The sequence below is a fragment of the Nicotiana tabacum genome, unplaced genomic scaffold (assembly GCF_000715075.1).
Source record: "Nicotiana tabacum cultivar K326 unplaced genomic scaffold, ASM71507v2 Un00020, whole genome shotgun sequence".
NCBI classification, from domain to species: domain Eukaryota; kingdom Viridiplantae; phylum Streptophyta; class Magnoliopsida; order Solanales; family Solanaceae; genus Nicotiana; species Nicotiana tabacum.
The window spans coordinates 43,919-47,500 of NW_027438258.1; the positions used below are offsets into that span (position 1 = coordinate 43,919).

General features: G+C 45.6%; 2 pseudogenes; one reads left to right on the top strand and one right to left on the bottom strand.

Annotated features, from left to right (window-relative positions):
* The first annotated feature begins 2,709 nt into the window (after nt 1-2,709).
* The window catches only part of LOC142178890 (uncharacterized), a 2,949-nt pseudogene continuing 2,076 nt past the window's right edge, over nt 2,710-3,582 (top strand).
* LOC142178891 (uncharacterized) lies at nt 2,717-3,335 on the bottom strand (annotated as a pseudogene).

The following is a 3,582-nucleotide window of genomic DNA, read 5'->3' on the forward strand; positions in this document are numbered from 1 at the left end:
CACTATCTATTCAATTCCAACTTCATGCTCACTTATGAAATCAAGCTAATAAGGCCAAAAACAGAGCATGAAGTCCACTGGCATGAGAATCAAGCGAAGTAGAGACATAAGCAGATCCAAAGAAAAGAAGCAAGACGACTACTTCCATTCCTCTCCTTAGACCGACAGTACTACAAGACAGAAATAAGGCGATTATTACCTAATATAATAATTAGAATTTTCATAATAATACCTCACAAACAAGGTAGATGAATTGCCAAGACTATCTCGACCTTACCCTTACACTCAGCTTAGAGCATTCAATCTCGCTTTCACCCCTCAGAAGGACAGAAAGCACTAGGGGAATGAAATCCTGCGCCTAGAAAGAAAGGTAGGGGAAATAGCCCTTTCCTGACTAAAGGAAAGGGTAATGGTTATACACCTCTTACCACATTCACTACTTCCAAAGAAAGAACTCAAGGACTGGACTACGGAGGGACTTAGAAAAACCTACTAGCAACCTCTCTGCTTCCTATACTTAGAAAATGATCCCAATGAAGCCAATGGTGAGACAAAAGGAACCCCAGGATTGATTATTCCCTTAGGCCTATTCTCACTCCTTCAACTAAGAAATTCAAATCAGCACTTGAAGCAGGAGTCTAGCTAAGGCTAGTGCGCTAGAATTCAAATGTCTTGTTCTATTCTAAGGCTCGGACGTGGAGCTGGCTCTATTAATCGATAAGCAGCGGTTGCTTACCCACGGACACCTAAGCCTTCTAGGCAAGTGCATAAAGAGAGAGGGGAGGTAGCTTCCAGAAAGATAGAGTTATCACACAAAGGCGAAATGACTAAGATCTTGCTTAACCAGAAGATAGAATCCTATTGTTGAACTGGGGAGGCAGAAGGAAAGACATTCAGGGCTGAAAGAATGGAACTCGCTCTAAGGGACCCCAACTGGATAGGAATCTTCTGCCTATGGGGAGTCAACTGGCGCCTTCTTAAAGCACCTGCCCGGCTTTCTTCCTTTGCCTTCCCTAACTCTTCTGAGAAGAAAGGGGATCCTGCGCAAAGAAAGCCTCTAACAAGAGGATGCAGGCTGCTAACTCTAAAAGATTTGCTATCGAATACTTTCAAAAAAGGCTGCATTGCATAAGCATAAAAAGATGCCAGAGAGAAAAGGCTAGAACTTATGCTTTGACTTGATTGATAGCTCTTTTCTCTTATACCTATTCCAAGCTGATAGAATGCGCATAGTAGTCCAACTCCGTTCGCCATTCCCACCCGGGAATCACTTCACTCCAGCGCCTCGTCAGTCTTCTTGCATCTTTTCCAGCTTTGAAAATCGACTAAGCGTTGCGCCAAGCCTACTTGTGAAGAGAAGAGTCGTCGGGCTATTGCAGAGTGAAGGAAGGTGTCTTGTCTTGGCCTAGGCCTACTTGTGTCAACACCCATAAAGTGCGGAATATCGTATATAATGTGATTATTGTATATATTGATTTTTTTGAATAAAAAGTATATGTACTTTATTTAGTATTTAATCAGGAGGTTTCTCTTTTTCCTCAGGGAAAAGGATATCCCTTTGCCATTTCCTTGCGCTAGCTATCCACTCTTCTTTTCACTTTTTATCATCATCATTTCAATTTCTTTTCTGTTCTAATTCGAATTCCAGCCTTGGAATCTCTCTTCCTTCTTTGGCTCTCTTTTCTTTATTAATTATCTAATAGACTTCTCTCTTTAGATAGATTTTTCTTTTCATAATGTTTCCTTATGATTTTTATTTTTTTCTAAAGCGGCATTCTCCCTTCTATCTATCTTGAATTGAATTATGGAACTTTCTCCCCGAGCTGCGGAACTAACGAGTCTGATCAATAGAGTCCGTCATTTTTTCTATTCCTTCCTACTTCTTCTTCCTCTATTATGTGCTTTTATTATATTTGCCTGAAACTCGATAAAATAGAGTTGTTTGAGACCAAATGTTATAGAGTTGGGGGCTCTCTGGGGAGGCACACCTTCACTTCCTTCTTAATGAAGGGGTTCCCCGGGAGTCTGACCTTGTCCTTTCTTTTAATTGTCGGGGCCGTCATGAGTGCCGAAACCGATTTCGGTAAGATGATGATGGCTCCTTCGGGCGCATCAAGCTCTGAAGATCCAAACTGGACGGAAGCCCTGAGATCTTCTAAAGGGCAGGGAGAGACTTCAGAAAGGGAAAGCACAGGCACATCGTCGTCCATCAACCTACAAAAAGAAAGAGCACGTCCGGCGCCTGCCCCAAATGAAGTAGCTTCCCCTGCCCCTGTCGTCCCCTTTCCATATCAAGAAGATGAGATCATAGGGGGCGACAGTGTAGAAAGCATCCAACAGCGGCCTTTGAGTTTGAGGAGAAAAACCCCTCCTTCTGCCGAGGTCATACATCATACAACAGGCCCGAATTGAAGCCGAAGACCTATTCGAGGTCAAGGTCGATATTTTCAGGGTCATGTCTGGCCTTGATCCAGAAGGAGATTGGCTGGGACGGGGAGCTCGGGCCCTCGAGAATCCGCGTACCGCCACGGGAGAGCATTCCTTGGAGAAACTCCATACCCTTCTTTCGGATCTCGAATCGAGGGGAGTAAATTCCGAGTCCTTCTCTCAATTAAAAGGGAAGGTACCCCTGCGAAGGGGTGGGGACGAACACTCTACCACATAGTGGAGTGGATAGCTAGGACTACTAAAATGGAGATCGTGTACAACAACAATCCTATATTTGATGTCGATTCATCCACACTTCCATTCCTTGTAGAGGAAGGCTAACTGCTTGCTGGCTGGGAGCTGTATGAGCGGTAACGTCCACGTACGGCTCCGTGAGAAGGGCGGTGGACAGAAATGGCCTTGTTGTACCTCACTCTCGTCTTCAATGGGGTCTGCTCTTTCTTTTTTGGGAGAGTATGCCAATATGATCTTAATGAGGTGCGGGGCTTTGCATCTGACATTCGTTGGGCTTCTCTCTTCGGGAGCCTGCGCCCCGGCGTTTTTGTGCAATAAACCCCTCCGGCCGAAGACTAGTGGTAGGTGGTCCTGCGGAGCTTTCGGAAAAGGGTAGCCTTGTGTGTAAGCACAGCAATGAACCGCGGCGAACCCTCAGACGACCTATCTAAGATTAGGGGGGATCCTCAGTAGTGGTGACCCTTTCACTCTTCCACGGACTGATACATGTACCGAATGCTCATACGGGAAAGTTTACTCCTGGGTCTGGAACCTGGGGGGTTGCTCCGAGAAATCCTTTCTTTCTCGTCCACTCAGGGGGTGCGGACACACCTGCGCGGATTACAGGTGACAGTTACAAGAATGGCGGGGAAGTTAACAGTACCCGACGACATTCAGGGATGGATGTAGACCCATCGGGCAGGGATAATCATTCCGGTCCTGGGAGAAGTGGCGACCATTCTCAAGAACCAAAAAGACTGAGCTGAGGGAAGCCCTATGAGTCACTGAAACGACGGCAGGAGTGCCCTTTTTCTATCAATAGAGGGAGCAAAAAACGGGCTTTGCTCCCCTTTACAATATGAAGAAAGAAATAAGGGTCGAAGTTTAGACCGCTCACAGTAGTTCTACCTATAGAAAGGA